The sequence below is a fragment of the Xenopus laevis genome, chromosome 3L, assembly GCF_017654675.1.
Source record: "Xenopus laevis strain J_2021 chromosome 3L, Xenopus_laevis_v10.1, whole genome shotgun sequence".
NCBI classification, from domain to species: domain Eukaryota; kingdom Metazoa; phylum Chordata; class Amphibia; order Anura; family Pipidae; genus Xenopus; species Xenopus laevis.
The window spans coordinates 5,022,099-5,035,093 of record NC_054375.1 but is presented as its reverse complement, the minus strand read 5'-3'; the positions used below and the strand labels follow the sequence as shown (position 1 = coordinate 5,035,093).

General features: G+C 40.9%; 1 long non-coding RNA gene across 1 annotated transcript; it reads left to right on the top strand.

Moving 5' to 3' along the window:
* The first annotated feature begins 2,331 nt into the window (after window positions 1–2,331).
* LOC121401153 lies at window positions 2,332–5,204 on the top strand. The gene is made up of 2 exons (XR_005966147.1): window positions 2,332–2,415; window positions 4,929–5,204. It is a non-coding gene; the product is annotated as an uncharacterized LOC121401153 (long non-coding RNA).
* Window positions 5,205–12,995: the final 7,791 nt, after the last annotated feature.

Sequence of the window (12,995 nt, the reverse complement as noted above, 5' to 3'; positions counted from 1 at the left end):
CTCTAAGGCCTCTACCGACTATCAACTGGTGGAGCCATGTGAGGGCTCCAATGCTGTGACTGGTTCTAGAATAACTTAGCTTTAGTAACATTTCTTGGTTCTGAAAACCATCTAATGCATGATTGGCTACAGGTTGAATAAGCTGTGTAAGTATTTAATGACCACACAGGGTACAGATTGTCCTACTTTGGATGTTCTAATTGATGGAAGGTTGAGCAAAACTTTGAGCAAAAATATGTATTATTATATTCCCTTACACTTCAATGAAGGGCCTAAAAAAGTTCCCCTGTTCCCAAACAACATTAAGCTCAAGAACTCTGCTCAAAAGCAATCTAACATGCGTTCAAAACCAATTGTCTGTTTTCTAAACAAAAAGAAAATTTGACAAGTATTTCTTTGGTTCAATCCCTTCTCTCCTGCATTGTCCTTTGACTTTTTATTACAGCTCCCTCTAATATCTTTCTTCCCTCCACTTTCCTCAAAAAAACCAAATGATATTTAAATTAAATTCCCTGGTTCCTGATGATTGGTCGGCCCGCGATGCACAGGCTTTAATATATTTAGAAACCAGCACCTGAGGCTCCCGAGCAGCTGCGAAATTGCAAAAACAATAATAGGTAAAGAAATTAAAAGTGAACATTCCCTCGGTGAACTCGTTTTCTAGAGGAGAGGGTTCCACTGTGACAAGAAAACTTGTAAAGACATTGGGGCAAATTCACTAAGAATCGAAGTTGCAGCAGGCGCAACTTCGCCGCACTTCGCCAGGCGCATTTTCGCCAGTGCTCCGCAAATTCACTAAAATCCGAAGTTGCGCTCAGGGGTAGCGTAAGGTTGCGAAGTTGCGCTAGCGTTGATTCGCTATGTAAAGCGAAGTTACGCTAGCGAAGGCTAATTTGCATACGGCGCGAAATTCAAATTTCAATGGAGGAATACGTATCTGCACTACAAATGCCAAGAAAATCTTCAAATCTGCAAATAAAATTTTTCTTTTGCCCTACACATGTGCCCACTGTCTAGGTAAGTTGCCATGAGTCAGGAAATGTAGGGGGGAGGAAGGGGAGCCCCAAAAAAATTTTCGATCTTTTTCAGCCTATCACCCATCATGTAGAAAACACGCCAGCGTTTTTTGGGACTTAGAAAATTTTTTGACTTTTTTGGAAACAATCCCTATCTACTCTATTGCGCTTCGCCAGGTCTGAGGTGGCGAAGGAAGTCTAGCGTAAAAGGTAGCGTTCAGTACACTGCGCAAGTTAGTGAATTTGCGTAGTTTCGTCGCTAGCGAAAATTCGCCTGGCGTAAGGGTGCGAAGTAACACTAGCGAAACTACGCCAGCGTTCGTTAGTGAATTTGCGCAGTAGCGAAAATGCCAAACGCTAGCGAAATAACGCTAGCGTTTGGCGCTTCGCGTCTTAGTGAATTTGCCCCATTGTGAGATGTTTCGGTCAATATCATCTTCTAAATTGATTATATTTAATCCAGAAAATCAAAGAAACAATGATTTCTTGAAAACATTATGATATATTGGTTGAAAGATTGAAAACAAATAGTTTAAAAAAATAAAACATATACATTGACAAAGAGGGTAATATGAGCATTATTATGGTATATTAGAGGAAGCCAAGAATACGCTTACTTAACTCGACACTACAAACGTTATCTGAAAAATGACAGCGCTTTGGAATTTCATTACAGCTACAAGAAAGAGAAAAGGAATCGGAGGAATGGCAGGGTTCGATCTGGGTGGTTTTTTTTTTTATCATTTTTTTATGAGATTTTCAAAGAAGCAGTCATCTGTCTTTAGAATATGTATTCAAGAAGTTAAAGAATGAATGATTTCCCGTGCATTTCAGAGTTTCTCATTAAAGCAGGAATGGCCGGTTTATAAATCGGCAAAGGGTTTCCAAGGAAACAAAAAAAAAAAAGGGAAATTGTTGTCGGTGGTGGGACATTTTATTCATTTTTTCTCCTTATTTTGCAAAAACATTCTTCGGCCCCTCCACAGTAAATGTAATCTTCTAGTCTTAGATAATCTAATGTGGGAGGAATTAGATATTGGCACAAAAACATTCTGGAGTTATAAGGGTAGCAACCACAGACCTCTTTTTAGGTGTCCTTTACATTGTGCTTGGCACAAAATTAAAATATTTAAAGGGGCCTCGACCAAACAATCACTGCCCAAAGTAGTTCTTATAGTTACTGGGTTCTTTTTCTAGTCTCTCTTGTTTGTTTCTGACCTAGCCTGTTCCTGACCTTCCCTAGTTTGCTGCCTGTCCTGACTGACCTCTGCCCGTTTATTGATCGCTCTCGGATCCTGTTTCTGTACTGCGCTACTGTTGGTTTTGACCCTGGCCTGTGACCTCGACTACGTCCCTGACTCCTGATTTCATACTGCTCTGCCTGATTTGTATCAGCCAGGTATGACCCTCGAGCACGCTCCTTGTTCTCCATTCTTCCCATACACTTTTGGTTCGTTTGTCTGCCCAGAACTCTTTCCTTGATAGTCTCACTTGGAGACCCTGGACCTAGAGGCAACTAAGTAGCAGAGGGCAGAAGTTATAGGCAGAAGCGTGAACCGAGGCCTTGAGTATTTTCTGGGTATGACCCTCGAGCACGCTCCTTGTTCTCCATTCTTCCCATACACTTTTGGTTCGTTTGTCTGCCCAGAACTCTTTCCTTGATAGTCTCACTTGGAGACCCTGGACCTAGAGGCATCTAAGTAGCAGAGGGCAGAAGTTATAGGCAGAAGCGTGAACCGAGGCCTTGAGTATTTTCTGGGTTTGGGATACTTTACGTTACAGTAGCCCCTCCATAGAAAAGAATTTCACCAAACATTAGATGGAGAGGACCTTAAATATTATTTATACACATAGGGGCCAATTCACCAAGCTCGAGTGAAGGATTCGAAGTAAAAAAACTTCAAATTTCGAAGTGTTTTTTGGGCTACTTCGACCATCGAATGGGCTACTCCGACCTTCGACTTCGAATCGAAGGATTCGAACTAAAAATCGTTCGACTATTCGATAGTCGAAGTACTGTCTCTTTAAGAAAAAACTTCGACCCCCTAGTTCGCCATCTAAAACCTACCGAACTCAATGTTAGCCTATGGGGAAGGTCCCCATAGGCTTTCCTAAATGTTTTTGGTCGAAGGATAATCCTTCGATCGTTGGACTAAAATCCTTCGCAGGAAAAATGCAGCATGTTGCGTCTGAACCTGCGTTCGGCACCTACACGCGCCTGAGTGAGTACAGCCCCATTTGAAATAATGACTTGCGTCTATTCCTGCGCTCCCCTGCGGCTGAACGCCAAAAAACGGAACGCAGGGGAGCGCAGGTCAAAACGCTCATGTGTAAGAGCCCTTAAAGGGGTGGTTACAGGGGCAATTACCTATTCATAAAGTGTCAGAAAAAAACAAAAGGAAATATTTGTTGACGGTGGAATAGAAATTTCACTGCCTGGAAATCCCATGATGTTGATTTCATTATAAAAAATGTCAACATAATTATCAAACGGTTGGGTACATTATGGTTATGGTTTTTTTTCTTATTTTGCCAAAATATTTTGCAGTCTCTCTACAGAAAATAAAGATTTTTGCCAAGCTGTAGAACTATGTTTCAATTATAGACTATTAGGGTCAGATTTATCAAGGGTCGAATTTCGAGGATTAAAAAACCCTCGAATTCGACCCTCGAAGTAAAATCCTTCGAATTTGAAGCTAAAAAAGATCAAATAAAAATCGTTCGATCAAACGATGAAATTGTTCGAATCGAACGATTCGAAACGATCGATCGAATGATATTTATTCGATCAAGAACAACTTAGAAAAGTGCTCTGGAAGGTCCCCATAGGCTAACATTGCACTTCGGTAGGTTTAAAGTGGCGAAGTATGAAGTCAAAGTTCTTTTTAAAGAGACAGTACTTCGATTATCGAATGGTCGAATGATTTTTACTTGGAATCGTTCCAATCATTCAAATTTTATTCATTTTTTTCTTGTTTTGCCAAAACATTCTACAGCTCCTTCATCTTTAGGTCTTACAGAAATGTTTATCAAAAGCCATGTTAAAAGCTCCGAATAAATATGATGGAATACACCAAATGGAATTTAAAATTGTCATTGTTTAAATATTTTAAAATCTGAGAATCTGGTAAATTATATATAAAAGTAGAAATTGTGTTTTTACCTAAATATGAATATTTTCACATTTTTTTAACAAAGTTTATATTTGCTCATAATAGTTCACCTGTTCTGAGGAGGCCCTCCTCTATTATTATATTTGGCCACATTATAGCATGTTTTCCAGTATTCAATTGAATACTTGGGGGCCGATTCAATAAGGGTCGAATTTCGAAGTTAAAAATACTTCGAAATTCGACCCTCGAATTGAAATCCTTCGACTTCGAATATCGAAGTCGAAGGATTTAGCGCTAATCCTTCGATCGATCGATCGAAGGATTTTCCGTTCGATCGAACGATTAAATCCTTCGAATCGAACGATTCGAAGGATTTTAATCCAACGATCGAAGGAAAATCCTTCGATCAAAAAAAGGTTAGCAAACCTATGGGGACCTTCCCCATAGGCTAACATTGACTTCAGTAGGTTTTACCTGCCGAAGTAGGGGGTCGAAGTTTTTTTTAAAGGGAAAGTACTTCGACTATCGAACGGTCGAATAGTCGAACGATTTTTACTTCGATTCGTTCGAATTCGAACGAATTTAACCAATTCGATGGTCAAAGTACCAAAAAAATACTTCGAAATTCGAAGTATTTTTCATTCGAATCCTTCACTCGAGCTTAGTGAATCTGCCCCTTGGTGTAATTATATATATTGCCCCTTGTTAGTAAATGAGCCCTTTCATCTCAACTGAGACCTAAACCTTTCTCATACAAAACTCCACTTACAATCATATTTCTCCTTTCTTTATTCCACAGTGTTTCTATTACAATGGGAATAATCATGTCAGTCACATCACTCTTGAATCTGGAGACAAGAAATGCCATTAATTTAATCATGCAGACAGGGGACAAGAGGATTAATCCATCCCTTCTTGTGAAAAAAGAAAAAGTCATCTTATTTGCTTCTTGTTTCTATGATAAATTGTCACGGGTTTCAATTACTTATACATGTTGTCCGTCTTACCGTTACATAAGGTAATGGGGAAGAATGGTATATTTCCCTGTAAGAAATATATTTCATTTGCTATTCAACAGAGCACTTAATCAGGAGATTCTTCCACTGCTGTGGATTTAAAGGGCACATTCAGCTGTAACCAGTGACAGGCCAAGCCGGCACTGGGAGGGGGGCACAGTAAATAACTAGCGTTCGGCGGGAGGTCCAGATTAGGGGTAGGTGGCATAAGGGGGGTACATGCCTAGCTAGCTCCCCTCCCCCTGGTGCCCCCGTAGGCACACACCTTTTCTGCCTACCCCTGATTCCAGCTGTAATATTTAAGTGGGATATAAATTGCTCAACACTTTTTTTCAGAAGTTCCACTATATTGCTATTTATTATTAAGTGTTGATGCATGTTGGTATGTTTCATCCAACAACATGAATTATTAAATGAGCAATTACTAATTCCCCTCTGTCTGGGCAGGGTCCATCTGTGGGTCCTCATTCTGTATGTAGCACTCACCTTCCCCCTCTTTCTGGGCAGGGTCCAACTGCGGTTCCTCATTTTGTATGCTGCTCTAACCTTCCCCTCTGTCTGGGCCGGATCTATCTGTGGGTCCTCATTCTCTTTGTACCCCTCACCTTCCCCTCTATCTGGGCAGGGTCCACTGGTGATTCCTCATTCTGTATGGTGCAGTCACCTTCCCCCTCTTTCCAGGCAGGGTCCATCTGTGGTTCCTCATTCTGTATGTACCACTCACCTTCCCCTCTGTCTGGGCAGGGTCCATTTGTGGTTCCTTATTCTGTATTTACCCCTCATCGTCCCCTCTGTCTGGGCAGAGTCCATATGTGTTTCTTTATTCTGTATGTAACCTTCACCTTCCCCTCTGTCTGGGCAGGGTCCATCTGTGGTTCCTCATTCTGTATGTAGCCTTCACCTCCCCCTCTGTCTGGGCAGGGTCCATCTATGGTTCCTCATTCTGTATTTACTCCTCACCTTCCCCTCTGTCTGGGCCGGGTCTATCTGTGGTTTCTCATTCTGTATTTACTCCTCACCTCCCCCTCTGTCCGGGCAGGGTCTATCTGTGGTTCCTCATTCTGTATTTACTCCTCACCTTCCCCTCTGTCCGGGCAGGGTCCATCTGTGGTTCCTCATTCTGTATTTACTCCTCACCTTCCCCTCTGTCTGGGCAGGATATATAAGTAGTAGAGAACTTGGACATACTTGTCGGACAAATCCAGAGTGTATTTTTGATATACATAATATACATGTGGCAACTTCATCCACAACTTTTTGTGAAATTCTGGGGGGAAAAGGTATCATTAATCCATGTCACATATTGAGGTGTTTTCAAGATGTTTTAGAGATGAAAAATATTCAAAATAACGATTAGATCTGAAGTATCTTTTTTTAAAGAGCAGAGAAATTACTTTCAAGTAATTACCAAACCTTAGGGGACAGAACCCTCCGAAAAGCTTGGAAGATGGTGCTAAATTCTCTCCTGGGGTGAGTCACAGGTGAGTCAAATTTATGATAAAAGAAATGCAGCTGAGAAATGATACGTGCACCTGCCTCCTGGGATATGGAACAGAAAGTCTGTCATTTAAAGTTTGTGCCAGAAGAGAGTCAAGGGACAACCAATTTATAGGAAAAGTTTCCCAAACAATAATTTAGATATGTTAAAGTGAAACGCTACCCTTTAAATTAATTCCACTTCTTTCAGCAGCTTAACTTTGCCTTTTTGGTGCCAAAACACACTTCTATGACCATGGCTGTATATTGTTCAGCCTTAATTTAGGGTTGGCTTATTTTAAACTGTATAAAGTATGAACAGGGTCGCTCAAGCTTTCCAGAGGCTCACAACAGCCCAACCCTGGACAATAAATGCATGATCATAATTGTTCACCATGTTTTTTTTGAAAAAAAGACACATGCATAGAGGATTGAGGATCGTTTTGATCCCTCATGGATTTCATTAAACATCCAAAGCTGAAGAAAGCGGTTTGAGGATCCTGTATAATCATTTTGGATCCTGTTTGGAGGATTATGTATGCATGGTAAACATCCAGAGCTGGAGAAATCATTTAGGATTCTGATTGAAGGGTTCATGTATAAACAAACAATACATGGTCATAGTTGGAGGCTTCAGGATCCTGATTGAAGAACCCTATATAACTGTCAAGTTCCAGAGCTGGAGAAAGCATTTAGGATCCTGATTGAGAAGTCCATAAATAAGAAAAAATACACATTCATAGTTGGAGGTTTGAAGATCCTGATTAAAGGACTCTATACAATCATTAAAGAACCAGAGCTGGAGAAAGCATTCAGGATCCTGGCTGGAGCATGTTAAACATCTACAGGCAGAGAATGCATATAGGATCTTGAGTGTAGGGGATCTATAACTGGAGTAATGGGGTACTGATTGAAGGACCCTATATAATCATTAAAGATACAAAGCTGGAGAAAGCATGCAGGATCCTCATTGGAGGATGCTGTATGTAAGTTAAAAACATCCATAGTTGGAGAAAACATTTAGGATCCTCGTTGGATGATCCTATATGTACAGTATGTTAAGTATCCATAATTGGAGAAAGCATTTAGGCTCTTCGTTGGAGGATCTTGAATGTACAGTATGTTAAGCATCCATAAACAGAGAAAGCATTTAGGCTCCTTGTTGGAGGATCTCCCCTCTAGAATGTCCTAGTGCTACAAAAAGACAGGGGATGGACAACATTTGGGCATCTCATAGAAAGCCCCTAGTTATGAAGCCTGTTTGGACACATGGCACTGAGAAGCCCTATATTCATCATCTGCCTACAGAGCTCCATTGTACCCATGTGAGATGCAGTCAACACTCCATGCCATTTTTTAAGGGGTGCCATTATGTACCACTTTGTGGGCCAGCTCTCATGTCTAATGCAAGCACTGAACCTCAGGTTTCTTCTTTTATTAACAATCTCTTATTCTAAGACATTATTTCAATGTCAGCCTATTATAACGGCATGTTCTACTGTGACAACCCCATCAAATGATTCCTTGTAATTTAGCACTTAAATATCATTCTTAATTACGAAACGCCACATGCAAATGTCTCGCTTGGCATAGCAGTGACAGTCTAGGAAGGCTGCGACTTTTTGCATTTATCTGAGGGGAAAATTTAATCAGGTCCCGGGAAGACATTTCATATTTGAAATTTGCAGAAACGTTCGAGAAACAGCTCATCTCGCAAATTGAGCCGTGTAATGTGAGGAAGCTGTCATTAATGGTGTAATGGGCAAATATAAGGCTGGAGTTAATTGGACTGGGCTTGATTTCTGCACAAAACTGCCAAAATACCACTTTTCAGGACTATTTATCTTATTATATAAATCTTTCTAAATAGCAGCCATTGAAATGGCTGAGAGTCAAAACAAGAGCATCCCATTGACTTTGAAGGTGATCAAGTGGTTTCATCTGATAATTGCTGGTCCACTTATGTTCAGACTCAGTACTATCTGTAGGATGTGACCTTGCAGAGTCATAGATGATGAAAATATCTTGTGCAGAGTGGGTGTAGATTTATGTGATGGTTCAGGCGGGTCTGGCAAACAATAATGATCTCTATTTCTTAATGCGATTTCAGCTGGCCCATTTGTCTTCTCACATTCCAGATGATGTCTCTTCTGAGACTGGGGCATCTGGGGTCCATTAAAAAACCTTGATTCAAGGGCCTCCAAAATACACATGTAATGCACATACCTTAGCTCTCAATATGCATCAGACTTTCTCCAGTATCCCTATGGGCCAGTCCGACACTGCTTCTTGGTCTTCAGAAGACAGTAGGTCCCACAGTTGGTGGTATGCTAAGAGAAGAAGACTTGCCACTGCTAGGGGGATGGTTAAGTCATGTATTAATTAGGAATGTCATAAATTTTCATCAACGATACAAATTAGGGATGCACCAAATCCACTATTTTGGATTCAGCCGAACCCCCGAATCCTTTGTGAAAGATTCAGCCGCATACTGAACTGAATCTTAATTTGCTTATGCAAATTATTGGTGGGAATGGGAAAAATTATTTTACTTCCTTGTTTTATGACAAAAATACACGTGAGTTCCCTCCCGCCCTAATTTGCATATGCAAATTATTATTCAGATTTGGTTCTGCTGGGCAGAAGGATTCGGCTGAATCCGAATCCTGCTGCAAAAAGCCGAATCCTGGATTAGTTGCATCTCTAATACAAATTAGCCAATGGAACTACTCTGATTTTTGCTTTCCCGCACCCAAGGGTCCAATGCAGCCTTACAAGGAATGTCTTTGGTCCGCAAACCTGCTCAAGTAGTTACATAAACTTCTCTGTATAATATCATTTTATTTTAACCCTAGGTTATTTTGTAATGCCCCCCTTTTACAATTAAAATTGGAAGTATGCCTTTATAGGTCCTTTATATGTCTCTCCCCAAACAGAAAATTCAGTTGAATCTTTCAAACAGCTACGAGCAGCTCGTGCCTTGATGCTTGTCACACAGGAGAGGAATGGCTTGAATGCAAAACATCTGAGATTCTCTGAAATCTGCAGTCAGCATCCATCATTATCAGCATTTTCCCTGACACCAAGTCGCCTCACTGCGCAATCTCATCTTGAAACGCGCATGGAATTCAAGGTCACCACCAAAAGCTTGCTCTCCAAAATTGCTGGAAATTGTGGCACTTCTATCCCACACTGTCCTCTTATATTTATGGTTCCAAAGAGTGTGAATATATAGTAGAGACAAAGACAAGGGGAAAGTGTTGGAAGGGTTACTGTCTGCTCTCTCTCATTTCCCTACAGAAATAGGGATTGGTAACACTAGATAGGTACCTAATATATAGAGACAAGAGGAAAGTGTTGGAAGGGTTACTGTCTGCTCTCTCTCATTTCCCTACAGAAATAGGGATTGGTAACACTAGATAGGTACCTAATATATAGAGACAAGAGGAAAGTGTTGGAAGGGTTACTGTCTGCTCTCTCTCATTTCCCTACAGAAATAGGGATTGGTAACACTAGATAGGTACCTAATATATAGAGACAAGAGGAAAGTGTTGGAAGGGTTACTGTCTGCTCTCTCTCATTTCCCTACAGAAATAGGGATTGGTAACACTAGATAGGTACCTAATATATAGAGACAAGAGGAAAGTGTTGGAAGGGTTACTGTCTGCTCTCTCTCATTTCCCTACAGAAATAGGGATTGGTAACACTAGATAGGTACCTAATATATAGAGACAAGAGGAAAGTGTTGGAAGGGTTACTGTCTGCTCTCTCTCATTTCCCTACAGAAATAGGGATTGGTAGCACTAGATAGGTACCTAATATATAGAGACAAGAGGAAAGTGTTGGAAGTGTTACTGTCTGCTCTGCTCTCATTTCCCTACAGAAATAGGGATTGGTAGCACTAGATAGGTACCTAATATATAGAGACAAGAGGAAAGTGTTGGAAGAGTTACTGTCTGCTCTCTCTCATTTCCCTACAGAAATAGGGATTGGTAACACTAGATAGGTACCTAATATATAGAGACAAGAGGAAAGTGTTGGAAGGGTTACTGTCTGCTCTCTCTCATTTCCCTACAGAAATAGGGATTGGTAGCACTAGATAGGTACCTAATATATAGAGACAGAGACAAGTGGAATGTGTTGGAAGGGTTTTCCCTGCAGAAAATGGGATCAGTAGCAGTAGGTAATAGATGTGATAGAGACAGAATGACTATCCTCCAAAATCATTTTTTGGGGGGTTATATTCATTCATATTGAACTAGTAAATGTGAAGTTTCTCGCAGTGGCTCTCGGGTGGATTATGTATTATAGCAGTAGTGCCTATTTTACAGTCACACGGATTTAAGCAATTTCTCCCAGATCCGTGTGCAGGTAAGAGGTCTTTTTTTGGCAGCAGAGGGTCTCCCGTTTTCAGGGGATCAAGCTGGGTAACAGGTATTTAGTGGAGTGTGTCAGTACTTTAGGTTCTCGCATGAATTGTCCCGATCTTCTCTGTAGCTGCTAGAGTTTACTTAATGCAATAATCCGTTCAAATGGATTTGGCAGGGAGTTTTAGAAGAGACCCGATGGTAGCAGGAAAGGTGTTAGAACAGGAAGAGATGACAAATCACACTGTTCAGGAAGACCGTTACCATGGGAACCACAAATACATTACAAAGGAAACAATGAGAGCTACTGATAGGTACCACACAGCTTACAATTAATAGGCCATCTTGCCTAGGGGCATGTATGAAATTGCTGGTCAGAGACCATAGGAAATATTTGGGATACCATGACAAGAGAAAAATTGGGTTACCACTCATAACCCCACTGAATGAAGCCAATGGCACACACAAGGGGTCATTTACTTAACTCCTGAGATGCAAGTGCTAGAGCATGAAGGGATGAAAGAGCACACTTCTAGTAAAATATGAGGATATTCAGGGGCCCCTTTACTTAGCTCGAGTGAAGGAATAGAGGAAAAAAAACTATAAAATTTCGAATGTTTTTTTTGGCTACTTCGACCTTCAACTACGACTTTGAATCGAACTAAAAACGACCCCCTAGTTCGCCAACTAAAAGCTACCGAGGTCAATGTTAGCCTATGGGGAAGGTCCCCTTAGGCTTCCTAAGCATTTTTAGGTCGAAGAAAAATCGTCCGATCGAACGATTTTACATTCGATCGAACGAATAGCGCTAAATCCTTTGACTTCGATATTCGAAGTCGAAGGATCTAACTTCGACAGTCGAATATCGAGGGTTAATTAACCCTCGATATTCGACCTTAAGTAAATCTGCCCCCTAAGTCAACTCTGAATTATGTCACAGAACAACGTGTCAGTTACTTCTAATATCCTTATCATTTACAGTAGGGGGTACGTTATCCCTTATAATACATGAGTGATACTCAGAGTTCCCTGTATAACTCAGCCTGCAGCCTTGTGTCTTTATATGGTCACAGAACAACCCCTCAGTGACTTCTAATATCCTTATCATTTACAGTAGGGGGTACATGATCCCTTATAATACACGAGTGATACTCAGAGTTCCCTGTATAACTCAGCCTGCAGCCTTGTGCCTTTATATGGTCACAGAACAACCCCTCAGTGACTTCTAATATCCTTATCATTTACAGTAGGGGGTACATTATCCCTTATAATACATGAGTGATACTCAGAGTTCCCTGTATAACTCAGCCTGCAGCCTTGTGCCTTTATATGGTCACAGAACAACCCCTCAGTGACTTCTAATATCCTTATCATTTACAGTAGGGGGTACATTATCCCTTATAATACATGAGTGATACTCAGAGTTCCCTGTATAACTCAGCCTGCAGCCTTGTGTCTTTATATGGTCACAGAACAACCCCTCAGTGACTTCTAATATCCTTATCATTTACAGTAGGGGGTACATTACCCCTTATAATACATGAGTGATACTCAGAGTTCCCTGTATAACTCAGCCTGCAGCCTTGTGTCTTTATATGGTCACAGAACCCCTCAGTGACTTCTAATATCCTTATCATTTACAGTAGGGGGTACATTATCCCTTATAATACATGAGTGATACTCAGAGTTCCCTGTATAACTCAGCCTGCAGCCTTGTGCCTTTATATGGTCACAGAACAACCCCTCAGTGACTTCTAATATCCTTATCAGTAACAAGGAGGGGACTAGACTGCCACAATACCAGTGAAACAGGCCCAGGTACTAATTAGGCCCAGCTTAGGTTATTTCAGCCTCTTATTCTCACTCCTCCCTCTCTTCACATACTCCCTAATACTCATCCTAAACCCCAATTTGCCTATTTCCAAAGTTCTCGGACTCATCATTATTTAATCTCTATTCCTGTGACAGGATCCAGATATCCATCTAATTCTTCAAACTTCAAATCCT